Source organism: Chrysemys picta, chromosome 1, assembly GCF_011386835.1.
Source record: "Chrysemys picta bellii isolate R12L10 chromosome 1, ASM1138683v2, whole genome shotgun sequence".
Classification (NCBI taxonomy): domain Eukaryota; kingdom Metazoa; phylum Chordata; order Testudines; family Emydidae; genus Chrysemys; species Chrysemys picta.
This window is the reverse complement of record NC_088791.1, coordinates 24,709,261-24,736,494: the sequence shown is the minus strand read 5'-3', so window position 1 is coordinate 24,736,494 and position 27,234 is coordinate 24,709,261. Positions and strand designations below refer to the sequence as shown.

Below are 27,234 nucleotides of genomic sequence, written 5' to 3'. Positions count from 1 at the left end.
GTGAAGTTAAAATTTCATTTTTTATAATTGATATTTTTAGTGACAGGCCAAACCAAATTCACAACATTGTATGCCATGAAATAGGGGGGCTTGGAGGCTTGAAGGGACCAAAAAATGGAGTAATTGGCTATCCATGATGGCAAACACATTCTGAATTATGTCACATCACGCTTGTAACGAAGAAGTTCTATGTATACCTATAGATTGGTAGGTAGATAATCCATGCTTATAAATCTTTAATAATGCCTCAAGTCCATTTCCATAACTCCTACATTAGTCAACATTTCTACTGCTCATGAACATGCATCCAAGTTTATAAAAGTTAATACGAATATATTTTGGAAGATATATGAAACTCATGCTTCGTGGTTTAAGCAATCTCTAACAATTAGGGATTTGAAGAACTAATGTAGTGGGGGGAGAAATTATCTCACATCTGCCTAACATGAACTGGCACCTTCCTCTGAATCATCTGAAGCTAGCCATTGTCAAAGACAGGTTGTTGGACTAGATGCACCACAGATATCATCTGGTAATAGCAATTCCTTTGTTCTTATGTTCCTATGCACCTTGAGGCTAGCAGAATCCTTTAACAGCATCCCCAGTCTGTTTTAAAAAATCTGTGTATGAATTCAATTCAAGAAGAAAACAGCAAACAGTGACTCCATTAGCTGCATGATGCACAAGGATTAAATTTACACCATCTATATCAGGGGTTCCCAAAAGTTGGTTTCCGGCTTGTTCAGGGTAAGTCCCTGGTGGGCTGCAAGATGTTTTGTTTACCTGAGCGTCCGCAGGTATGGCCGCTCCCAGCTCCCAGTGGCTGCGGTTCGCTGTTCCCAGCCAATGGGAGCTGCGGGAAGCGGTGGCCTGGCCCACGCCACTTCCCGCAGCTCCCATGGGCCATATATACAGTATTATCATCACCAATACACTTATGGTTTGCTTAAGAAATTCAAAGGACAAGTCATATAACCTTTTAACAGTTTTTCTCCCAATACTTTTATTGCTTCTGCATGAACTAATACCATTAGCACCTTCAAAACCTATTCTCACCTTTGAATGTGCCACATACAGGTAAAGTACCTTGATCAGTAAAGCATTATCAGGTGCATTTTTCAGGCAGAATAGGGATAGTTCTGGGACCTGTATTCCTGTGTGTTTTGTAACTCAGTACAATGTTCACTCATGAGACCACCTCAGTACAGATAAGTAATTAAGTATTCTAACAACTAGTGAAAGCTTTATGAATTTTCACAGTGAATTAGCACCACATTATTTAGAACAGGTGTTTCTGTAATTGTGATACAGTAGGAAAATTTACTGTGTTTAACGGCCCCCAGACTCACACTGGACTAGAATCATGGAAATGTAGGACTGGAAGGGACCGTGAGAGGTCATCAAGTCCAGTCCCGTGTACTCAAGACAGGACTACATAATAACTACTCCATTTCTGACAGATGTTTGTCTAATATGTTCTTTAAAACCTTCAGTGATGGAAATTCCACAACCTCCCTGGCAATTTGTTCCAGTATTTAACTACCCTGACAGTTAGGAAGTTTTTCCTAATGTCCAACCTAAACAGCAGCAATTGAAGCCCTATCCTCAGAGGTTAACGAGAACAACTTTTGCCAGAGATTTTCTCAGTAATTATTTAAGCACGTTTTAAAAAAAATATCAATATTAGAGAGGGTCTCAATCCATTTGCAAAGCTCTGATGGAGCAGTTACTTATTTACCGATAGGTAATTTGATAGTAGCTGACAATAGATGGATTTGAAGCTAACAGACATTAAACAAGACTTTCTAATGTGCATAGAGACACCAGATCCAAATCCACTTCTGTATTTCCATAACTGCATACAGTATTATCCATAATGGTGGCATTCATGCCTTGAACATACTGTAAATTTTGAAACCTCCTATTTTAAAAACCCTCCCCTACCTAAAACATTTTCCCAACTCAAAAGCATTATTCTTCCATGATTGTGCAGCATCAAAAAGCATTGATTTTATGAATTGCAGTACACAACCTCAACCAGTAACAGGTCAATTCTGATTCCAGCTCTGAAGTTAAAAGTGCAGTGCAGTGCCTTACTGTAACCTAGCTTCTATGGCCCCTTCCTTGTTTTACCATTTTCATACATAGCCAAGTGCTGTAGTTCAATTATACTTATAAAGATTATTGATTTATTGGAGGAAATCTGTAATGACATAACTAGTACATTTGTAAATCAATCAAATAATCTTGAACACTAGGTAATAGAACACACACCATACAGATTTTCTAAATCCAGGATATGTTCATTTTCTATTTCAGGAAGTTAAATACCCATCTCTGTTAGACCCACGTATATGTTGGCAAATCTCTAGAGAGCCATATACATAATGTCTTGTGAAAAGATTTCATATGAATGTAACAGGTTTCAAAACACAAGAGACAACACTGTACATTTAAGATTAGAAGTCAGAGAGGATTTCATTCTTTTTGTTTCAAACTGAAAACTCAATATAAATTTCCATGTTCCTGACCTCCAAAATAAGAGAGCAAGAGAGTACTCCACTGACTTCAAAGTGGGATTTGGTGTATTGTCCAATCCATAAAAATAGCAGCACCATCTAATTTAGCAAGCTTTGTTATGAATTTATTCTATAAAGGCTGTGGATTACTGTGTTCTATATTTTATAGAATAGTAATACACTTACATAGCATTTTACACTTGCAAAGCTCTGTACAAACATTAACTAATTAATCCTAATAATAGCCCTATATCGTAGTCCCCATTTTGCAGACTGGGAAGCTGAGAAAATCCAATCAGGTACCTATCTTCTTCTTTGGGCATCTAAATATCTTGAAAAATCTGACCTACAGAGACTAAGGATAGTTATGGATTTTGGAAGCCCAAGAATACTGGAAGGAGAAGCAGGGAGCCCACTGCCCAGGAAAAGCTAATTGACATTGGGAAGCCTCTTGCTAATTCTGTACAACTGGGACAAATAGCTCTGTAAGTGCGGGAAGATGAGGGGAATGTCCAATCCTCACCATAGTCCGAAACTTTCCCGAGGCCACTAGATCTGCTTGTATTTCTTGCCAACTTCCCTATCTACCTGGCCCATGTGCTGCTGTCTCTCATCTATTCTGTGTTGGAGTTAAATTATTGAATGTTAACTGCTGGCTTGGCTAGTTTGCCACAAGTAATCTTATCAAATCAAAGCATGCCAAATACCAAGACTAAATTCTCTGAGAAACAAGACTTCAAGCCAAGGGCATCCCCTGTCAGCTGACACCACAAGCCCTATATAGAATGTCCTCACAGCCTTCTTTCCTACTTGAGAACAGCAGTCTAGACAATAGACTATAAATGATTGCCTCTGTGTGTTTCCAACTATCTGAGCTATTCTGAAAGACTAGGTAGGTGAGGTAATATCTTTTATTGAACCAACTTCTGTTGGTGAGAGAGACAAGCTTTCAAGCCACACAGAGCTCTTCCTCAAGTCAGGGAAAGGCACAGATTGTTTAGTATAAGTAAATAACACACATTGTAAGGGACCATTCAAGGTATCCTCTCCAGTCACAGGACAAAAGGGGGTGGTCTACTGGGTTACAGATTATGGTAATAAGCCATAAATCCAGTGTCTCTGTTCAGTTTGATTTTTAGTGTCTTGCAGAGTTATGAATTTAAGCTCCCAGGCTCATCTTTTGAAAGTGTTGTGAAGTCCTTTGAGGATAAGGACTGAGAGGTCAGATACAGAGTGATTCCTTTGTGAACAGTGAAAAATGTGATATGGTGTTTTTGTCTTTTATCATTTTCCTGTGTGAGTTTATTTGAGAGCTTATTGATTGTCTGGTTTCACCCACATAGTTGTTAATGGGGCATTTACATTATACATTGTACATTTACATGTACATTGTATGAGGTATACCACATGTTGTGAATATCCCATGGCCGACATGGCTACAACTGCATTACATACAAAACGTCCTGTTCTGAAAAGGCATGAATGATAATATTAAATCAGAGAGATGCTCAGAATATTTAGAGAGCCAGATGCAATAGAAAAAACGTTAGAATTCAGTAGCTAGTGAAAAATGAAAGTTCCTGCTTTCTTGGATCATTGCTCCTACTCCCTCTGGCTTCCCTGTAAGGAGGATCCTCTATAGTATACATTCAGTAAGTATTCTTAGAGAGGAGCCTGGCCCCCCCCCAAAAAAAAAATTACCAGGAAGGCTTAATGCTGTTCACCCTCCTGATGATACATACCAAGGTGATACATACCAAGGAAGAAATAAGGACAAAGAAATTTGGGAGTTTTCCCCCTGACTTTAGCAATTTGAGCTAGGCTTAAAAAAATCCATATAATAAAGAAAACATTCAGGAATGGATGCCTATCTTGTTTCCTGCCAAGGTAGGAGTCATGACTAAGAATAATAGATCTATTTATGGGAACTGGGAAGAAGAAAATTCATTACAGCAAAATGTAAGAGAAAGCCAGAAACAGAGAAATTAGGAGATTATAACAAGATTACACAATTGTGGAGAAAAGTAGTGCCGAGTCCAAGCCAAAAGCTCAGATACAAAGGTCTCCACACTTTGGGATGATACAGAATCCCATCCCTTAATCAGATCCAAATTTCTCACCAGAGCCTCATTTTTAGAGTGGGATGAACCAAAACCTGAGCAATAAATGCTCCCAAGGTTGTTTGTTCAGTATCCCAATTTGTACTTGCTTATAGAGCACTGAATTGCTGAAATATTTAAACAAGATAATGTAAGTCTTGGGCACATCTCTAGGAAAAAGCAAAGTAGATGTTGGTGTTTGTTTTCACTAATCTAGGAATACATTCATTATACATGCTACTGTAAAATGTTTAGTTGAACTATCCTCCCATGTCCCTTTGGAGTCACATAATTTACAAATTAAAGGTAAAAGTATTCCAGGCTCCATTTACTGTTTGGATATATGCCATTTAGATTTGATGTCATACTGGCTCACTTCTTCCACTGAATACAAATATTGTTTCAGAAACTCAATTCATTGCAATGGCAGGCAGAGTTCTGGGTGGACATCAGTCAGTATTATTTTTAAATTGAAATAATAAATGTACATATTTTGTCATCTGTATTAAACTGAAAACTTACACATTACAGATCTCTGGAGGCCTACCACATACCACTGGAAGCATCACTTTAATGATAAGCTATAATCTAAGAGCCCAGACTTTATATGGATGGTGGGAATATGGAGACGACAAATGAGAAATCAGGTTCTGGAATGGATTAAAAATAATTGTAATAAGACCATTGTAAGGACATCTAACAAAATGTTTATTCTTAGGTTCATAGACTTTAAGGCCAGGAGGGATGATTATGATTGTCCAGTCTGACCTCCTGCACAACACAAGGCCATCCCTACAATATAAAGAGAATAGAATTGGTAGTGACCCCTATATTCATGCTGCCTAACACTTTCTATTTTAAAAGATTCTTGAAAGCATTTTTGAGAAGCTCTAACACCTTCATAGTTTGCAGCAGGCTATTGAAATTCAGCAGGGAGAAATACCCGGGGCCAGAGAAGAAATTCCATAAAATTCCACTAATTTTAAGCTAAGTTATAAATTGTTAAAAATCTCCATTTTTCTTCTCTGAGTTGTACTCCTGAGAAAAAATGTCACAATAATAACAGAACATGAACATTCTAATCAACCTAGTAACAGCTGCCACTACACTGGGTATCAGAGACGTAACTTGGGCATTTTAGCACCCACGGCAAGAAAGCATATTTGTGCCCCCTATAGGGTGACCAAATAGCAAGTGTGAAAAATTGGGACAAAGGGGCAACGGGCAGTAGGTTGCCTATATAAGACAAAGCCCCTAATATTGGGATGGTCCCAATAATATTGGGACGTCTGGTCACCCTAGTCCCCTACAGTTTTTTCCCTTTATTTCTCCACCCCATTTTTCCACTCCCGCGGCTTTGCGCCCTGAGTGACTGCCCTGCTCACCCCACCTGGGTTATGGCCCTGCTGGGAATGTCTAGGAGTTGCCAGAGCAGATGTAATGGTGGAAACCGAGGAAAAAGCCAGGCCAGGTTCCCTCAAAACGGCATGTAGCCCAAGCATCCCATCCCATTCTAAGGGAGGCATCATATGGGCCTGCAGCTTCCTCAATGCCTGGTGAGTGGGGACAGGGAGATCTGAGTTGGACTCCCACTGTAAAGCTCCAAGACATGTAGTGCCAGTGGCCTATTCCCTCCTTGGCCTCCCTAGCCCTCAAGGGGGGCGGGCATCATATGAGGCAGGAGCCCCCCCCACCTTGAGGGCTAGGGAGGTGTGACAAGGTATGTCTATACTTACCTCCGGGTCCGGCGGTAAGCAATCGACTTCTGGGATCGATCCCGGAAGTGCTCGCCGTCGATGCCGGTACTCCTGCTCGGCGAGAGGAGTACGCGGAGTCAACGCGGGAGCCTGCCTGCTGCGTCTGGACCTGCGGTAAGTTCGGACTAAGATAGTTCGACTTCAGCTACTTGAATAACGTAGCTGAAGTTGCGTATCTTAGTTCGAAGTGGGGGGTTAGTGTGGACCAGCCCAAAGTGCCGTGAGCCAGCAGCTGACCCAGCACTGTGGTCACATAGGCACTAACTAGCTCCCCCAGAGAAACTCAGATTGAGGGGCTGAAGACTTAATTACCTAATCAGACTATAGGCTGATGAGGTGAGGGGCTAATTATCCTATCAGATGAGAAGGTAGTTAAAAAACACAGGAAGGAAGTGAAAAGAAAAGAGAGAAGGGCTAGCAGAATGCCACGGGAAGCCAGATCTCCAGCTGGCGAGCTTGTGCTTCCTCTCCCTCTCCCTGGAGAAAAGGCTCAGGATTGAAGGACACTGTAGGTAGAAGTGCTGCATGGGGACTGTGAGAGGAGAGGAGAGGAGCCTGCCTTATTGCAGGAGGAAAATAGAGCTGGACTGCGTCAGACTCAAGCAACTATGGCCTGAACCCAACACATGGTACCGGTCACCCATCATCCATTCAGGAAAACAGTCTGATCCTGCAGGGAGCTAACATAGTCAGTCCTGTAACCCAAGTAGTAGCAGTCTGTACTACAGTGCTGAAGGTTCCAGATGCTGATGAACTGGGGGGAAAGTGGGGGCAGGGTTGTTGTTATAGTGGCACATAATAGATTTCATTTTTATCTTTTTTCCTAACAAAACAAAACACACTTAGAAATTGCAGGAAGCAAACCCTGTTTTGAAATAATATTATTTAGGTTGCAAAGTGAAGCATTCAAAAGTTAAGAAATGCCAGATTCACTGTTGTCCATGCAACCCTAAATTCAGCTGTCTTGTGCATATATGCATTATGATGTGGTTGCATGAGGACTTAACTAATGTTGTATGAGCAACATCAAATCTGGCATTTCCTAGCTTTTGAATGCTTCACTTTGCAACCTTAATAATAGTCTCTTAAAGCAGATTTTTTATATGTAATAAGGTACACTGTTTTCAAATGCACAGACATCAGAATGGTAAAGAACTGCGGAAGTTTCCTTTCTTTCTAAAATTCTGATAACTTGCTTATAAGATTATAAAAGAGGAAAACAGTAGATAGACATTCAAATATAATTAGTGCTATATTTTAACAATGTTCCAGACAATTACAACCTCCTTAAGGAAGTCTCACAAATTTCTGCTCTCCCACTCACCCTGGCTGAGTAATTTATTTTGACGGCTGTCTATACTATAATTACTTTTTTAATCACTATAGTAAGGGTGGGTGAGTATATTTTGTGCTTGGGCTCATAAATTTGCATGACAGTTTTGCAATGCTGCCTGTTGAATCGGCGGTGCGGTTTTTTAGTTTTTCATGAGTGACATCCACAAACAAGGGTTTGAAAAACTCCCATTTTTGTTTGTGGCGCTTGTGATGTCACAAGCCATGAAAGCTGCACGCCAGGATTATCTGAGGAAAGTAATTTTGTTAAAAATATGGTGATTACATAGCTCACTAACAGTGCAAAGCTTCCTTCTAATTCTTCAGGAATATTACAAATATGTTTTTTAACTTCTGGCAAGTCCTTTGCAGTTCACCTTCGAAAAAGAATCTCTATTTTCAGAAAGAGACTGAAGAATCCAGTCCCTTTTTCTTTCCTAAGTCTTTGAATCAGATTGGTTAGCAATTTGAGCCCAGTTGTTAAATCAATGTCTGAAAATAAGGTACAAATTAAAAGGTATTTAGTCTGGCAGAGCTGTTAGAAATGGCGTATTTCCTTATTTAAATATAGGCAGATGACATCATGCACCGGATGGGGCAAGTGGATGTGGAGATTCCTGGGGCAACTTCCTATAAAAAGTGTTTTTCAAAATTATCTTTTCCACCATCTACTGAATAACCCATATACACTGAGCTTGAGTCTGCCCCGGGAGCAGCAAGGCAGCAGCACTAGGGGAGGGATTATTTCCAGGGACCTTAGGGTTCTCTCAGATTAGAGGACTTTAGAGTTCTGGCTGGTAGAGGCCTTAGTGCTTCGCTGGGTGCAGACACTCTCCCCTATTGGCTCCTGCCCACTTACTCCCAGTGGAGTGGAGTTTTGTTTGCCTTGAACTGCTGGACTCTTCTTCAGGAAAACTGCTCAGACAGCCTGGTTTCTCACAGCTTCCCTCAGCAGACACAAACCAGTGAATCAAGTACAGTAGAACCTCAGAGTTATGAACTGACTGATCAACCACACACTTTATTTGGAAATCAGGCAACAGCAGAGACCAAAAAAAAAAAAAAAAAGGCAAATACAGCACAGTACTGTGTTAAACGTAAACTACTAAATATAAAGGGAAAGTTTAAAAAAATTATTAGGTAAGGAAACTGTTTCTGTGCTTGTTTCATTTAAATTGAGATGGTTAAAAGCAGCATTTTTCTTCTGCATTGTAAAGTTTAAAAGCTGTATTAAGTCAGTGTTCAGTTGTAAACTTTTGAAAGAACAACCATAACGTTTTGTTCACATTTACGAACAACCTCCATTCCTGAGGTGTTCGTAACTCTAAGGTTCTACTGTATGCTGACTTCAGAGTCAATTTACAACATCGCATGGCTCTGGGATTGTCTAGTCATCCATATTTAAATTAAATAATCAAATATGGCTATAGATTTCTTTACCTGGTAGTGTTTTGGGCCCCAATGCACTCGCACAAGAAGTTTTTAAATTTAAACATATATGGACTAGAGATGGCAGAGTTGTCAAACAGTTCCAGACAGGATAGGCCTGCTTCCAGTCCTCCACTATTATAGTGATCCAACTTTACATAATAAGATTCTTGTCTTTCCAGGTCACAGTCTGACTGTATCAGCTAACAGTAAGGAAGATTTGAGTTTGCCCCATTTTAAATGGATATTTACCAAGGTAAAAATAAAAAAATTATGATTGCTTTCATCTTTAACACATGGAAAGATTAAGTAAGATCAGCGAGAAGTCAGAGGATGATAAAGAAATGGACACAAGGCAAGATTTTGAAAAATGATTATTGATTTTTGGGTGTCTCAATTTTTGGGCATTCAACCTCAGACACCTAAAAAGGCTTCGATTTTCAGAAAGTGTGGAAAATTCTCTCTTTTATTCTTCACTGTACGCCAGTGAAGATTTGCACTATTCAGTTATCTCAATAAGCATTCTCAGCTTCATTTCCTCTTTTAAATGTCTCCTTTTTCTTTGACTTAAAATACTGATTTCTGCCTGTTGAGTTCCTAGAAAGGTTTCCATTGTTAACAATGTACAGAAAGCTTCAAATTGCAATAATCATAAAATCATAAGACTGGAAGGGACCTTAAGAGGTCATCTAGTCCAAATCCCTTCACTCATGGCAGGACTAAGTATTATCTAGACCATCCCTGACATGTGTTTGTCTAACCTGCTCTTAAAAATCTCCAAGGATGGAGATTCCACAACCTCCCTAGGCAATTTATTCCAGTTTATATTTATACACCCCACACGTGGATAAAAGAGGTTAGAGAGCAGTTCCGGGACAAGCTGGCTTTACCCTGCCACTCTTGTGGAGCCTCCTCCAGCTGGTGAAGGAACTTAAAAAGAGAGCTACACAGCTCAGAAGTGGGGCAGACCAGATAGGAGGTGAAACCTATCATAGGAACACCTCAGTAAGGGTACTGCTGGACTCCTGTCTGCAGCGGAGAGGTCTGCAAGCGGCAGCTATCAGAGCCGCTAGAGGAGGAACTAGCCTTTCCCTAGGACTAAGGAACCCTTCATTTGCAAGGCTTTGGACCACTCCCTGGAATGGAAGCATAAGTGGTCAGAAGTGGCCCAGGGAGGTAGCCCTGAAGCACCCTTGGGTGGTTGATATCACAGCTTCTTGTAGGTCTGTGGGCCAGAGCCTGATAAAGAGGGAGGGCCCAAACTCCCCTACCCACCTCCCTTCCCGCAAAGGGGGCACCAGCCCCTTCCCTCTGGAGATAAGTGGAGAGACAGAGATATTGTAAACTTTGAGGCAAGGACGCAGAGACCTGAACATGGGCTGAATACACTTTTCTTGGTGGGGCACTGTGCCCTCAAAGCACCCCAATACCAGATAGCAAAGGGCTCCCTGGTATGTAGCAGTAAAACTCAACTGGCCTGACCAGCTCATTACACTTCACAAACGGTTGCCAGGATATTTACTCCAAAGGTATTATGTAATATACCACTTGAAAACTAATAACACATCGGTCATTAATATCACTATGACATGTTTGTAACAACATTCACTGTTACTGAAATTATGGATACTCTCCAATACTATATTTTGAAGATTGTAAGAAGACAAAGGGGAAGGCAAAGTGGCAAACAGAAGCAGGTGTGACCAGAGACATGGACAATGGACTATTCATTTGCATATGAGATTGCAGGAAGGGATTTGCATTGTAAAATCACAGAAGACTGCAAAATCAACATGGCATTGGCTCCCTGGGAGACACAGCAAGCAGAGCCAAGCTGAGCCCTCACGAGGTCTTCTTGACTTTGAAGTCAAAAATAAATTTTGGAAAATATAAGGAACTGTTGAAAGACTTTGGGGTATCTATGACATTCCGGGGTGCGATCCAGACGAGTGAGGGGCTGTGTCACCACTTGCCTGCCCTCACAATGCTTTGCTGCTGTAGCTCTCAACCTGGGCTCCTCACAAATAGCCAAAGATCATGCAGGTCACACCCTGAGTGTCTGTGTATAGCCACAGCCTCTCCCGGACAGTCCAGATATATTAGGTCCATTGCCCCTATAAGGAGATCAACATGCAACAATCTGTTGCCTTAAATGGAGTTACCCAAACCATTCACAACACTGGATTAGTTTTAATTAAAGAATAAAACAAATTTATTTACTTACAAAGAGAGATTTTAAGTGAGTACAAGTAATGAGGCATTCAAGTCAGAAATGATTATAAGAAAAATAAGGATTAAACACTTTCTAAACTTAAACTAGTGGTTTAAAGTGATGTCCCTTTCCATGTTTCCAGTAACATTGCTGACCAGACTTTCAGGCCAGGATTGGCTCCTAAAGTCTAACAACTGCTTCTTTTGTCTTCTTAGGTGAAAAGAGAGAGATGGGTAGGGAGAGATAACTTGGGATGTATTTACCCCTCACTTTTACAGTTCAGTCACCCTTTAAAATGCATTTTCCTGAGAGTGACCCCTAGATAAAGTTCTTTCCAGCTGACAGCTGGAGACATGGTGTCTGTGGCGTGAGAGGTTTCATGCTGCTATTTGCTAAGATACAAAACAGTTTGTTCCTGCCCACCTCCTTGCCAAAGAATGGCCACTTGATAGCTGGTGGCCAATCAGCTTTGATGACACCTGGCTATGGGTGTCAACTTGTCCTCTGTCTTTGAGAAATAGGTTTATCTACTCCCCAGACTTGTTTGGTAAACACACTTCAGTCATGATTACAGCTTATGTTCATAATTTTTATATAATGTTGCTATATATGTTTCACCATGATGTTATTGACCAGGAAGTTATTAGTTTTACAGTGAAACTTTACAAGGCATATTTTTTTGTAAAGATTATTACAATGGTGTATAGGGTGAAAACAGGGTTGCATGCCATCACAATATCCATCTTTTGAGAACAAAGAAATCAGCATTTTTGATGCTGTAAGGGTGAATTCTGGCTGGAACAGCTAGTCACGCTGAGGAAGTTTCTGTAAGTAGGGAAACCATGTTAAACTATAGCTGATTAAGTTAAGTTTTAGTCTCAGAAACATGTTTTATTTTTGTTAGTTTGAAAGTATTTCTAACTTTATTCCTTCTACTTGATATCATTTAAACATACAACTTTTTGTTTAATAAACATGTTCTGCTTTTAATATAAACCAGTTCAGTGCTGTGACTGAAATAAGAGTGTTTGTCAAACACCAGTTAAATTAATAAACTGCAGTAAATTGACTCTTTAAAGGAGAAATGAACTTAATATCTTCTGTAAATGTACCGTGATAGGGCTGTGCACTGCAGAGAGACAACGCTGAAGAAATCTCTGAAGAGCTCGGGGGCTGATTGTTATCTGCTAGGCAAGATTAGGACTGGTAGAGTCTCAAGGAGTTTGCTGGTGAGGAAGACAGTCTTTGCTGTAATCTCCAGAAAAGCTTACTCTTTCCTTTCGGGGCACAGAATAAGTCAATTTTGGAGAATGTCTTAGAACAAAGATGACTGCTTATTGGAAGCTGCAGGGAGTGACATACACTCAAAACTTCTAACAAAACATTTCCTTTCTGCAGAAACAGTGTGTTAGGAAATAAAGGCAATTGAAAATTATTTAATATATTTTGGATGGCTTTAGAAATGGGATAAATGCACAATAAAAACAGGCATTATTAAACACAGATGAGAGTTTCATGACTAATCCCACAAGACCAGATTGTAAGTAATGAAGCAGGGAATGTGCCAGATTAGAAATACACAGTCATTTCCACCTGAGTCAAAGGTTAAAACTTCCATTGATAGAAAACTCTATGACACATCATGAAATAATTCCAAATTCAAAGTTGCAGCAAACTGTTGTAGATGTGAATACTATAGGCTAGATCCAGAGCCCTGCTATGGCAGTTTTCTCTTGCTCCAGTGTCACAAAACTATTAGATCTGGCTTCGTAAGAATGTCTTCTGTCTAAGGACATCCCTGGGCAGTACAGAGATGTTATAGGGTATGTAGGTCTACACTGCAATTAAAAACCCACGGCTGGCCCATGCCGGCTGACTTGGGCTCGCGGGGCTCAGGTTAAGGGGCTGTTTAATTGTGATGTAGACGTTCAGGCTCAGGTTGCAGCCTGGGCTCTATGACACTACAAGAACAGGCTCTTAGGGTCCTGCTCAGCCAGGTATAAGTTACAGAAGTTTTGAGGCCTCGGGACTGGTGGAATATAAAGGGCACCTTTGCCTTCCACCTTCTGGTCTTTTACTGAGCACAGCTTGGCCTGACCAGGGAATCTAGACCTGTATCTTTAGAAGGAGTACTTTGATTAATTCATGTTAATTATGGAGTGGGAGAAGGAAATTACTAGTTAAAACGAAAGGACAGACAACTAGGGTTGCCAGGCATCTGGTTTTCAACTGATTAGGGTTAGGGTTAGGGACTGAGCTGTTAAAAATCCAATTGGCTGCCCACAGTGGGGCAGGCAGGTTGCCTGCCTGGCTCTGCGTGGCTCACAGGAAGCTGCTGGCATCTCCCTCTGACTGCTAGGCAAAGGGGTGGCCATGGCGGCACTGCATGCTGCCCTGCCCCGAGTGCTGGCTCTGCAGCTCCCATTGGCCAGGAACCACAGCCAATGGGAGCTGCAGGGTGGCGCCTGCAGGCAGGGGCAGCACGTGGAGCTGTCTAGCCATGTTTCCACCTAGGAGCCAGAGGGAGATGTTGCTGCTTTTGGGAGCCACCTGAGGTGAGCGCCACCTGGAGCCTGCACCCCACACCCCCTCCCACACCCCAACCCCCTGCCTCAGCCCTGAACCCCCTCCTGTACCCCAAACCCCTCATCCCCGGTCCCACCCCAGAGCTCACACTCCCAGCCAGAGCCCCCTCCCTACACCCCAGCCCCCTGCCCCAGCCTGGAGCCCCTCCCACACTCCGAACACTTTGGCCCCCAACTCACAGCCTGAGCCCCCTCGTGTACCCCAAACCCCTCATCTCTGGCTCCACCCCAGAGCCAGCACCCCAGCCAGAGCCCTTACCCCTCTTGCACCCCAACCCCCAGCCCCAGGCCAGTGAAAATGAGCGAGGGTGGGGGAGAACAAGCGTCGGAGGTAGGGGGAGATGGAGTGAGCAGGGGCTGGGCCTCGGAGAAGGGGTGGGGTAGGGGCGTAGCCGTGGGGAAGGGGCAGGTCAGGGACAGGGCAAGGGTGTTCGGTTTTCTGCAGCTAGAAAGTTGGCAACCCTACAGACAACTCATTCAGACTTTACTGGCAGTAATCACACTAGCATGAACACAGGTACAGTAACTCCTCGCTTAATGTTGTAGTTATGTTCCTGAAAAATGCTACTTTAAGCAAAACGATGTTAAGAGAATCCAATTTTCCCATAAGAATTAATGTAAATGGGGTGGTTAGGTTCTAGGGAAATTTTTTTTGCCAGAAAAAAGACTATATATATATACACACACACAGTATAAGTTTTAAACAAACAATTTCATACTGAACACAGCAATGATGATAGTGAAGCTTGGCTAAGCTGGGGAAATCAGAGGGTGGGATATTTCCCAGGGAATACCTTGCTGCTAAATGATTAACTAGCACTTGGCTGAGCCCTCAAGGGTTAACACATTGTTGTTAATGTAGCCTCACACTCTACAAGGCAGCACGAATGGAGGGAGGAGACACAATAGACACATGGCAGTGGCTGCAAACATTCCCTGTGGAAATTGAATGTGATGATGAACCCACGCTATCCCACTGGAGCGTACCACTCCCTCCATTTCCCAAAGTGCCAGGGGGTGCATGTGTGTGTGTGAGGGAGATACACACACACACCATGTGTGTGTGTAAGAGAGAGAGCGAGAGAAAGGAAAAACTGTGTGTGTGTGTGTGTGTGTGTGTGTGAGTGAGAGAGAGAGAGAGAGAGAGAGAGAGAGAGATGTGCATTGCCCCTTTAAGTACGCTGACCCCACTCTAAGTACAGTGCCTTTTTAAGTAGATCAGCAAGTTGAGACAGCAGCTGCTGCCAGCAAGCTCCCTCCGTCCTGAGCCCTGTCGTGTCCCACCTGCTCTGTGGAGATGGGGTATAGAAGCTGGGGGGAACACTTTGACATCGGCACCCCTCTTCTCTCCCCAACCCCGCCTCCGGCACAGCAAGCAGGAGGCTCCTGGGAGCAACTCCAAGGCAGAGGGCAGGAGCAGCCCACGGCAGTGGGGGGAGGGACACCTGAACTGCCCGCATTGATAGCTGCTGGGCAGCTGCAGCACAGGGAACTGTGCAGCTCCCCCCTCCCAGAACATGGACTTAGTGGTGAGGCTGCGCCCAAGCCTGACACAGCACAAGGACTGGGCCTGCCCCAGAAACACTCCAGAGCCCTGCCCCTCCATGCCAGGTGCACCAGGTGTGGGCAGGCAGGCTCAGCAAGGAAGGATCCAAATGTGGAGGGGCTTAGTGTGGGGGGAATCCAGGTGTGGGTTGAGAGGGTTCTATGTGGGGCAATCTGGTGCAGGTGGCTCAGTGGAGGATCTGGGTGCGGGGGGATCTGGATGCACAGGAGTTTGGTTGGGGTTTCTGGGTGCTACGGTAATGGGACTCTGCAGGGGAGTCCAGGTGAAAGTGGTTGGGGCTCAGCAGGGGGGATCTGAGTGTGTGGAAGGGTTAGAGCTCAGCAGGGGGGTCTGGGTGTGGGGGACTCAGTAGCAGGGTACAGATGCTGGGGGAGTGGGGCTCAGTGGGGTTGGGATCCAGGTGCAGCTGGTTGGGGCTTGATAGGGTGGGGATCCAGGTGCGGATGTCTCATCGGGGTGGTCCAGGTGCAGGGAGGAGTGGAGCTCATCCAGGGGGTTCTGGATGCGGGACTCGGCAGAAGGATCTGGGTATGAAGAGATCTGGATGCACAGGGGGTTGGATGGATGGATGGGGGAGCAGCTCCCTGTAGAGTTATCCCTCTCCCTGTAGCTGAAGAGTGATGGAGAAAGCGTGGGGGGTGGGAGGGAGTTTGCAGAGCTTCCTACAGCTGGGGGAGAAATCTGAGGGTGGGTCTGACCCGGCCCCAGATGCCATGCAGGGGAAGGGGAAGTCCTGTTCTCCCCAGCCCAGCCGGGACCAGTAGCTGAATCCAGCGCAGGGTAGGAGCCACCGGCCGTGTCTTCCCCAGTCCCACCCCCACCCCACAGTGATTTACCTCTTTGCCAGCTGCCCTGGGCAACCAAAACATACTGCTGTGGAGGGTCACATGACCACTTTTGTGGCTTCCCTATCAGAAAGTCATTTTTCTGTGGGGAAACAAAGAAATCTGCAGGGGACATAAATTCTGCACATGTGCAGAGGTGCAGAATTTCCCCAGAAGTATCTTATGATCTACGGTCCCAGAAAAAAAAGTGTTGTGTATCAATATTACTATAACGACCAGACTCTGGGCAGTCTTGCCTAATAGTTAGGGTGGAAGTCTGCCTTAATGGCTGGAACAAAGGTAGCCAGGCCTAGTGGTCAAGTCAAGAGCTGAATTATTGAGTCTGGGGAGCAAGCCAGAACCAAGAGATAGTGACTAGGAGCCAGGGATCAGAGCAGTGGTCAGAAGTCAAACACCAGAAGCAAGCCAGAGCTGAGAGTCAGAAACCAGAAGCCAAGGGTCAGAGCCATGGTCAGAATATGAATACCAAGTTCAGGCAGCAAGCCAGAGCCAGGAATCAGGGATTAGAACCAGAATATCAGACAGCGAGTAGGCAGGAGCCAGAACCATGAGGAGGGAACCAGGAGCGGGGGGGTCTGGAGTGAAGGCTAGGAGCAAAAAAGGAGTTGAGAGCAGGAACAGAAAGCAGGACTACAAACACAGCTGTGGGTATGGAACACTACTGAACACCTGGGGGCCCAGACCGGCTGCTTGGTTTAAGACAGTGCCCACTGGAGTCTCCAGCCAGTCAGGAGGCTGGATTCATTAGCTGAGCCAGCTGAGAGCAATTAGAAGGGTCTGAGCTTAGCTGTGAGTCCCTGATAGTTACAGCCAATCCCTGCTTCTGACTTTTCCCCAGGTAACTTGGAAGCAGATATTTGGTCCCATTCCCACAAGGTGCACTTTTTGCCTCAACGTGTCATCTGCAGTTTAGCAGAGATGCTGAGACATATTGCCCTTCAAAGCATACACCCTTTTTTACTTCTTGCTGTAGACCAAATCCAATCTTTGTTAACTAGATCAGAAAGGACAATTAAAATTGTGCCTCATCCCTAAACATTCAGTAACTATGTTCCATGTAGATTGAGTCATGTGATTATTTTGTGTCTTTATGCAAAGGTTTAAGTTTAATTGACAAACTAAGAGATTTGTCTTCCTCCTGCCTATCCTGTATTGTAGGACATGTACATTCTTGAACTGGGACCTTTAGGACTAAATGGTCAATTTTCATACTGAAAAACTATTAACAGCAGGGTTCCTCAAAGTTCTACACAGTTTAATATATGTATTAATGACTTGGAAAGGAGGGTGATTAATGCGTTAGCAAAATTTGCCAAGCAAAATTATTCAGGTTTGTGAGGACCAGAGAGACCTTTAACAAACTTCAGAGAGAGCTAAACAAGGTAGGTGAATGGGCAGCATTAGTGGTAAAGGAAATTCAGTGTTGCTACAGGCAAATTAAGGAACTCTGGAGGGAAAATTTGAACTACTATTACACCTTACAAAGTTACAGTAACTGTGTGAAATCAAAAAAGGAACCTAGGCATCAGTGTAGACAGTTCAACGAAAACCTCTGCTAATGTGCAGCTGCAGTCAGAAAGGCAAACAACATGTTAGGTTGCATAAGGAATAGGATAAGCGAATAATATAGATAATATTCAAATGCCTTTATATAAGTCAATGATGTAGCCTCACGTGGAATATTGTGTACAGTACTGGACACATCGTCTCATAAAGGATATTGCAGAATTAGAGGTGATTTAGAGAAGGGCAAAGAGAATGATCAAGGGCATGGAAAAATCTCTCATGTGAAGAAAGATTGAAAAGATTGGGATTGTTTATCTTAGAAAGGTGATGAAGTAGAGGAGACATGATAAAAGTATATAAAATAATGAATGGTCTAGAGAAGGTAGATAGGGAGAACTGAAGTTCCCTGTCTCGTAACACAACAACAGGGGACATTCAATGAAATTAAAGGCAGGAAATTGGATATTGATCAAAGGAAATACTTATTCACATAATATGTAATTAAGCTGTGGAACTCGCTCCCACAGGAAATCATTGAATCCAAGAAATTAATAAATTTAAAAAATGGTATTGGACATTTTATATGGATATCACGAATATTCAGAGTTATCATAACTAATGATAAAAATGTTTGTGGAAGATATATTAAATCTCATATTTCAGGTCTTATGCCAATCTGTCAGAGATCAAGATGAGATCTAATGTGGGGGGACAGAGTACCCCACACCTCTCTACTGCTTGGTTCTTACACCTTCCTGAGAAGCATCTGGTGCTGGCTACTGTCACAGTCAGGATTTTGGAATAGATGGACCTTGGGGCTTATCTAGCATGGCAATTCCTATGTTCCCTTTTTCATAGGAAGTCAGATTTATTTTCAAAAGATACATTTATAGACACCATTTTATAATTTCATAATGTCATTTTTTGTGGATTGTAGCTTGAATTCTGTTGTCTCCAGCTGGCCTTTGACAACATCAAAGAAGACCTCTATATTGTTTATTTTGGCTGACATTTTCCTTAAACTTGTTTGCAAATAAGACATGATTCCCTGCAGTCTATCAGTTTTAGATTCATTTATTCAAGCTGCTCCTAAGCAAGGTTTCTTGCCAACTTGGAGAGGTATGTAAGGAATCCTTGCCCTATATGCTTACCAAAAAAAAAAAAAGCATCTGCAGATTGGGTAGTCAGCATGAACACCTTGAAGAAGTCAAATTTCCCAGTTGGTTCTTCCCTTTAGGAGTTGTCAAAATGAATCAAAATAATTCTCTTGGGCTCCAAATACATGTGTTAAGAAAATAAAGAAACTTCATGAAGAGTAGGGAAAAATCGTTGTAACTTTCATCAGATCAATAGATGGACTGTTTTTTCCCCCCAAGAAACAGTCATTAAACTAACTCCTCAGTTCTAAATGATGTAGAGATGTAGAACTGGTATTTCCACTTTCTCTTTAACCCTCATATGGCACTTTCTTTTAACAATATAATTCTTGCTCAACTTCACTCACTACCACTGTGAACTACAGTAGAACCTCAGCATTATGAACACCTTGGGAATGGAGATTGTTTGTAACTCTGAAATGTTCGTAACTCTGAACAAAATGTTATGGCTGTTCTTTCGAAAGTTTGTAACTGAACATTAACTAAACATACAGCTTTGAAATTTTACTATGCAGAAGAAAAATGCTGCTTTCCCTTTATTTATTTATTTTGGTAGTTTATGTTTAACACAGTACTGTAGTGTATTTGCATTTTTTTCTTTTTGTCTCTGCTGCTGCCTGATTGCATACTTCCGGTTCCAAATGAGGTGTGTGGTTGACTGGTCAGTTCGTAACTGGTGTCCATAACTCTGAGGTTCTACTGTAGATAAGACAACGTAGATAAAAATCTGAGCTTGCCCCAATGGATCATTGGTGTTTTATTCAATGCCAATCAATTTATGCTGGACACTGGAATAATTTCAGCACCTCTGGAGATCAATTAGGATATCAGAGTGGGATATGAGACAATCTACAGAATTCTGAGGGTCCTAGAAACCTCTATCAGTGGTGGTCTGATAGTTTTTCAATCAGGTCAGAAATTAATTTTTTTGATTCATTCAGAATTATTCAGATTTGGGATCAAACAGAAATAAATATCGGGGCATGACATCACTCACGGTGCTTGTATTTTGATTGGGAATATAATACTCAGCTCTAGTATGGACATTTTTAGTAGCTTTCCTCATTCAATAAATAATGAGTAACTAAAGCAAGTTAACAAGTACAGTTGTTTCTCTAATTCTATAGAGATGTTACAAGAAGATACCAAAAAGACCCTCAAAAATAAGGGAAAATAAGTGAGTATGGTTCTTTTGGAATTTTAGAAGTGTTCAAGAAAATGTCTTATTTATTTGAATTTATTATTTAGCAGAAGAGATGAGCTCTAATCTGAACTCCAACTCCAAGGCCATGTGCTTTGGCAAAGTTTAGAATTGTATTCTAAACTTTGTGTCTCAGACCTCAGCTCTGTATTATAATTGTTTGTTTCTGTATCACTGTAGATGCACATGACATATTACAAACATATAGTCGCAGCTCTCAGGAATCTACAGTGTATACTGGAAGGATATTAGACAAACAAGAGTTAGGGAAGTGAAAACTGCAGTAGGCAGAATCCTAGGAGATCAGCAACAGAAGGCTGATTTGTTAAAGGACTAAGGGGTTGCCAGAAAGTGATTTCCAGATGGCCTTTGCTAATGGACTGAAGAGACTTAGAAAAATACTTCATAACAGAGCCAGAGCAAAAGAAATTGGTGTTCACCAGTTTGCCAGTTTACAGAATATTAATTAAAGGAACAGAAAGAAACATGGCTAAAAAACAGCCATACCCTTTTCTTGTTCTTCTGTCAAAGGCAGCCAAATGTTTTTGACTTGTGGGCCACACAGTCATTACAGATTGAAGCCAACATCCACAACTGTCCAAGTGCTTCTTATCTCCCTCTCTCACTGATAGCCTGAGGCAGCACAGTGTATTTTCTTTTGGCTGCCTGTTTTAGTTCCCATTCTACACTCCATTTCTGGGACAAACCACTTTTCTGCTTTGTCATGGATGCCTCTTGACTCTGCCCTATTAACCAGTAGAAACAAAAGGAGGCAACAAAAGCCACTAACTACACTATCGGCTGCTTTAGTGTGTCTTGACTGCTGTGCTGAGGGGTGTAAAGTTGCAAAAATTTCTTTTGCGCTGCTGAGTACATGTCAGGTCCCAGGGGAAAGCTGGAGGGCAATCCTGGGGCCAACCTTGCTCTATGTAAAAGAAAAGGTTTCCCAACTCAGCAAGTTATCCCATTGTAAAATCATAGGCCAAACATAAATTCCTTAGGTAAAATACACATTTCTAAGTCAAGGATTGTTTCAGTCTCTGTAACGGTAGTTATATCCAATTCTGAGAAATGGGACGATCCAAAATAAAACCTGATTGAGCCAAATAGATAGATGTTTTAATTACAGTAAAACCTGTACAAAAAGGCATTTTTATAAAGAACCCTCTCCTTCTACCATTAGACCATCCCAAAATATCCACAAATACATAGGAATTGATTATCCTCTCACAACGGTGTAAATCAGGAAACAATCCAGTGAAGTAAATGAAATTACACTAGTATAAAATAACGAGGAGTCTGTGTGGCACCTTAGAGACTAACAAAATTATTTGGGCATAAGCTTTTGTGCACTTGCATCAGATGAAGTGGGTTTTAGCCCACAAAAGCTTATGCCCAAATAATTTTGTTAGTCTCTAAGATGCCACAAGGACTCCTTGTTGTTTTTGCTGATACAGACTAACACGGCTACATTCTGAAACTAGTATAAAATTGCTGCAAACCCCAATCTATCATAGCAGAGAAGCAGCTGTTTTTTGCTGATTTTCCAAGTGATTACTTGAGACAAGATTCATTGTAGTTTACTCCAGTAAAGGGCGAATATTTTAACTTTAATTTTTTATTAGGAAAATGGCTGGGAAGGGTCACAAAGTAATAATAAGAAGCACTTACATAACACTTCATATTTCAAACTGCTTCACAAATATTAACTAATTAAATGGTCTTAATGCTTTATACAAAAGAAGCACCAGGACCATATAAATGCAGTCAGACAGAGATGCAGCCTCAAAATTATAGTTTTGTAATTATGTAACCAGCTCTGAATTAAACATCATTGAGGTAGCTCAGAAGACTCCTATTCCATGTTAGCACATCCAGAGGTGCAAAGAGCATGCCTAGTATGAGTCCCCTAACATCTTCCTCATAAATCAGATTGTTATATGTAACACCAACACTCCCGGGTGGGTCTCTGGCAACAGGGATTGAACCTATCACCTCTGAATCTTAATACTGAGTCTCATGGGCGGTGGGTGAACCCCTGGCTTGGGGAGACTAGCCCCCCATCCCCGCCCCTTCCGGCCGAGGCCCTGCCCCTTCCGCGCCCACCGGAGCCCAGCCCCCACTGTGGCCGCTAGCCTCTGCCCCAGGCTAACGCTCCCGGCCCCACCTCTGCCCCAGCCCCGGAGCGCCAGAGAGCCTCCCCCAGCTGTGGCCCAATCCCTGGACAGCATGCCTCAGCCATCCCGGGCCGCACCACCGGGCCTGACCCCCAGCCTCTGAAGGTGCCCCCTGACCAAGCTGCCAGTCCCAGCGCTGGGCAGGTGGCATGGCCGGAACGGCCCCAGCCTCAGCACTGAGCAGGTGGCACGTTTGGAGTGGCCCCAGCCCCAGCGCTGGGAGGATGGGTGGCATGGCACGGCCCCAGGGGCGCACCACGGCCCCCAGTCTGCCTGCCCCAGCCTCTGGCACAAAAGGAACAGCAGGCGGGATGAGGTCTGGGGGAGCATGGGTGGGGACAGGTCAGGCTGTTTGGGTAGGCAAAGCCTTCCCGTGCTTACAATACCCGCTGCCCATGTTGAGTCTCTGTTGCAGGAGCTAAAATGCTCCTCTCTTAGCCAAGTTGGTAGCAAGCTCATCAAGCCCTAGTTGGCCTAGTGACCACTAGAGAGAGACAGAGTTCCACCCCAAGCTGGTATAGCCTACACATAGGGATTGGACTCACTTAATCCTGGGAAGTGGTAGAGATGGTTGTGTAATGCTTAAAGTAGTATTACATAGTTGCTAGTGAATGCTCACTTTGTCTTTATAAGTAAAAGAGAACTTTAGTACACCACTTGGCTGAATAAACATCATCAGCTGGATGTTCGTAACTCAAAATATCTATCAGTCCATAGCTCAGTAATGAATTGCTTGACATAAATCAGATGTCTCCAGCAATAATGCACTCATATTGTGTGTGTGCAGTCTGTCAGTTCGACAATGACATGTTCATGCTCTCTCTTTTTGTGGATTCTGGAGTAACTCTGAAGTCCAAAGCATGACGCGCATGCTCATGAGCATATTGGGCAAAGTCATTGGTGAGCATCTTGGTAGCTATAGCAGTATAGTACGACACTTTTCCCTGGCAGCTAACAATCGATTATTTCTGTCCTCTTCAAAGGCTTGGAAAGCTCTGAGTGTTGTGTGCTGCCATGATGATCTATTTAACGCAGCCTTCTCAAGATCATCCGGTTTTATTGCACCAATGTGTATGCTGTTCTTATTACTGTCCTGGTAGCTCTTTCTGGAGCGGCCTTGATTCCGATGTCCTTGTGCCAATTCTCCACAGAATTTTTTTTTCTGGGGAGTCGATGTTCAGGCATCCTAATGATGTGTCCAACCCAGCAAGGCGTATGGCCTCAATACTTATGGCATCTGACTTTTGAAGAACCGCCAGGTTGGTAATTTTGTCCTGCCAGCGGATCCCCATCATGGCATGCAGAAACCGGATATGGAAGGCCTCTAGCTGTTTGATATGCCATTTGTATGGGGTCCAGGTCTCACAGCCGTAGAGGAGAGATGTGAGCACAAAAGCATTCTAAAGTTTTATTTTTGTTATTTCATATTAGATCTGCCTAAACTGATATCCAAAAGGCAATATAAATCCATATCCAGACCACAACCATTAGACGATTTAAACAGAAATATCTTCAATACCGTTATTTTTAAAAGTACTTTGTTAACATTGGGAGCATAAATGTTAATTAGAATAATGGCTTCACTCAGTATTGTCCTTTTCACGAAGCTACTTGGATCAGACTCCAGCTTCTCTGTTTGAAAGGGCAAGTTCTTATTAATTAGGATACCTACTCCACAGGAATGAATAGGAAATGAGAAAAGAAATAAAGGTCTAACCCACCAGAACTTTTTTTGTTTTGTTTAAGTTTCAGGCATCACTCAGTGTTCTAGAAAATCTGTTTTCTGCTGGAAAATGCAAGATTTTAATTCTATTGACATACAAATGACTGGAAGTTCTTTACACACATTTATTTGAATCCCAGATATTCTCATGCTGTATTATTTGGACATTATGGGCTAAATTCTCCTGGTTTGAATCTCAGTGGTGCTTGGGTCACTGCTACTCCACTGTATAATTCCCCTATGCCAGGGGCTTGTGCCAATGTGAATTTCTGAGTGAGGCTGTCAACCAAAAATTTCAGAGATTAGGATCCATACGGGACAGTCCTCTGAATTTCAAGCTTCCCCTGCTTCTGTGCTTCTCAAGGCCTTCACAGATGCACTGACTTCCTCTGTGCATGAACAGTGAATTGGGAGAGTTACTACTGTTCTTGTAATGTATGATGCTTTGCATATTTTAGAGGACCTGCCAGATTCATCTTCAAAGGTACCTTGAGGGGGCTCCAGATCAAGGCTGAAGAACTATTTCCAGGGTGATTCTGCAGTCATTGTCAGGCTGGCCTGTGCAGGGAGGTGTTTTGCACTAAGATATAAGTTTGGATATGCAATACTATCAATAACTCATTGCAGAGATTGTTAATTTTCCTTCTGGTCACTTACACTGCATCAATACTAGTAAGAGTTTAATGATCTTGAAAGCAGATGCTGGACTGGGACTCAAGCAATCTCGGTTCTATTCCCAGCTCTGCCACCAGCCTGCTGGGTGACCTTGAGCAAGTCACTACACATCACAGTGCCTCAGTTACCCTTCTAAAAAGTGGGGATAATGTTACTGACCTCCTTTATAAAGTGCTTGGAGCTCTATGGATGGAAAGCACTGTACCAGAGCGAGGTGATGGTATTTGTACCAGTCCACCAAAACGCTTCTAGCCCTGACAAGTAGCGACCTGCTGGACATTAAATTCTGATCATTCTAATTATTATCTTGGTATTTTTCTACTAATTTTGATTCTGGGTTGATATTTCAACAACCACGAGAGTTGGAGATTATTACTTTATATAATTTGAAAGCTGGGGTTTCAATATGCTTCCACATTATATAAAAATAATATTGGTTTCCAGCTATACTGGTTCTTTACCGTGGTTGCTAAAATCATTTAGGAAAAAGCAAGTGATTAATCAAACTGTCATTGTTACGATCTGATATCTTACTGCTGCCAGAGCTAGACAAGAATACTGTGTATCATTTAAAAACTTGGAATCCCATTATTTTAAGGCATTCCTTTCTATTCTTTGTCAGTGCACAACCCATGCACTTCCTGCGTGCCACCAGGGTGTGTACTGGACCCCTTATCTTCCTGCATACTCTCAGATTTCATGTTTTCAAAAATGTTTCCAACACATCTGATTGAGAAGGGAATCTTCCAAATGTGAGCCAATGCATTGTTATTTTCTTAGATCTGCAGCCAGCCAGCCTGAAATACTAGTTCTGAGACACGGTGATGTGCCTTGCTCTTCTCATTGGCTGTATTGACTCTGAAACATAATGATAACAGTGTAACTATCACCATTGTTAGCTATTTTACTCTTGATCATTTTAGCAAAGCTATCCACCTTATGTGCAGAAGTCCATAGCTGGTACATATATTACACACAAAAACTTTGTTAAAAGAACAATCAGGTTGCAAAATCTAGCACTCAAAATATGACATACCCCAATTAAGGTTGGCTCCCTGTTGTGTATGCATTATTATACAGTCTTCAACTACAGTTACACAATCACTTACTATTTTTTCCATAGGACTCCTGCCTCCCAAATCCAGCTTCCTTCCCACCCGGCCTACTCCCCCTCAATTCCCAGTCACAGTTTCTCTCTTCTTTCCCACACCCACAGTCCTAGTCTCGCTAGACTCTTTGCCCCAATCTACAACTTTCCCTCCCCGCAACCCAGCTCTTGTCCCCTATGCTTTTGAGTCAGGTGCCGTCTTCCTCCATGCTGTCTGCTCACCGGCAGGAGGTTGTTGAAAGCACAATAGAGACATGCTTCCTGCTCTCGGTCCAGTGCCACCCCAGCTCACAGCCACCAAGAGAAGCAATTACAGGGGAAATCTGATTACACCTTGTATCCCTGGCCACAGTATACTCAGCCGCACTTGGTGATGATACATGCAACGGTGTGGCTCAAGGTGACATATTATGGGCACTGTACCTGAGAAACATGCATGTACTGTGAGTTTGAGTCATATTCTTGGCAGCTTTGAGAGAGACGGTATATGTAGTTAAATATCGGGGGTAGCTGTGTTAGTCTGTATCCACAAAAACGAGGAATCCGGTGGCACCTTAAAGACTAACAGATTTATTTGGGCATAAGCTTTCGTGGGTTAAAAAACCCATTCTTCAGATGCACAAAGCTATCTATACACACAATTATTATATCCAATTATATATAGATAGATGATTTAGAAGTATAGACTTCTACGTGTGACAAACGATTCAGACTGGATGAATGTATCTCTCTCTCTCTCTCTATGTATATATATATATATCATCCAATCTGAATCATTTGTATATTTAGATAGGACCCTTGGGCTCCTGGTATGTTGTCAGTGGGGCCCTCATGGCTGCAACAGTTGTGTGCTGTTGCCGCCTTGTAATTACCATCAAGGCTTCAGTTGGACCTTCTACCTTCAGAGATATGTTGTGCTCTGACATTTCAGCTCCAATCCTCTTGTGTAACTTTTTAAATTAGCTGCTGTACGTGTGCTTAAGGCAAAAGTGCAAGTTGTCTTCGCCCAACCCTCCACTGACTGCCAGTCCTTACCCTCCTGTACAAAAGAGTTTGATGGGGCAGAGGTACAAGCACCAATGTTGAGCTTTCAGCAGCAAACCATGGAGGTGTTCTGTGCAGTGCCACAGTTCCCATCCTAGTGGGCTGCACACATTTCCCCGAAGGCAACCAGATTGGATAATGTAGCCTACAAAAAAATGGCAATGCACTTAACTCATGATAGCTCTCTGTAGCAGCCATACGATCTTGGCTCTGTGTCCCAAATCCTAACATGATGCTTTCATCCTAGAACACTTGCATTAACAGGGCTCTCCGAGGAGACAGTATTTAACATGTATTCT

The 27,234-nt window shown here is 42.7% G+C and overlaps 1 protein-coding gene across 9 annotated transcripts in view; it reads right to left on the bottom strand.

The window, feature by feature from the left end:
• MAGI2 (membrane associated guanylate kinase, WW and PDZ domain containing 2) overlaps window positions 1-27,234 on the bottom strand; it is a 1,106,753-nt gene that overhangs the window by 382,348 nt on the left and 697,171 nt on the right. The window lies entirely within an intron of this gene.